Source organism: Suricata suricatta, chromosome 17 (genome assembly GCF_006229205.1).
Source record: "Suricata suricatta isolate VVHF042 chromosome 17, meerkat_22Aug2017_6uvM2_HiC, whole genome shotgun sequence".
NCBI lineage: Eukaryota > Metazoa > Chordata > Mammalia > Carnivora > Herpestidae > Suricata > Suricata suricatta.
In genome coordinates, this window is record NC_043716.1 from 26483598 (window position 1) to 26484645 (window position 1048).

Sequence of the window (1048 nt, forward strand, 5' to 3'; positions counted from 1 at the left end):
ATTATATACACAAAATAACTATAAGTGGATTAAGCAGACATTAAAGCAAGTTTAGGTCTTCAAAGGTGCTTCTGGAACATTGAGCTTACTTGAAATTAGCAGTAAATTATAAACTAGAATTAAAAGTTATGATATGTTGCCAGGGGTTCAAGGGAAATAGGAAAAGGATGAATAGGTAGAACACAGAGAATTTTCAGGACAGCAAAAACTATTCTGTATGATACTATAATGGTAGCTATATATCATTAGACATTTGTGAAAACCCACAGGATGTGTAACCCTAATGTAAACTATGTATTTTAGTTAATAATGAATTGACTCAACTAACCACTACCGAACTAATGTAAGATGTTAAATAATTAGGGAAACTGGGGGTCAGGAAGAAGGCACATATGGGAACTCTCCATCCTTTCCACTCCTTTTTTTGGGAAATCTAAAACTTGAAAATATAAACTCTACTAATTTTTAAAGTTTATAAAATATTTGAAATATGGTAAATAATTGGTACTTGTAAATAATAAAAATTTATTCATTTCTCAATTTATCACCAGTTAATATTTTTCGGTTGTGCAAATCTATACTATTCTGTCTATTCTAAAGTATGCCTATTTTGAAGATGTGGAGAGACGGGCACCCTCCTACACTGTTGGTGGGAATGTAAACTGGTGCAGCTGCTCTGGAAAACAGTGTGGAGGTTCCTCAAAAAACTATCCATAGAACTCCCTTATGACCCAGCAATAGCACTGCTAGGAATTTACCCAAGGGATACAGAAGTGCTGATGCATAGGAGCACATGTGCTCCAATGTTCATAGCAGCACTGTCAACAATAGCCAAAACATGGAAAGAGCCAAAATGTCCATCACCTGATGAGTGGATCAAGAAGATGTGGTGTATATATATACAATGGAGTACTACATGGCAATGAGAAAGAATGAAATCTGGCCATTTGTAGGAAAGTGGATGGATCTTGAGGGTGTCATGCTAAGCGAAATAAGTCTGGCAGAGAAGGACAGATACCATATGTTTGCACTCATAGGTATAACAGGA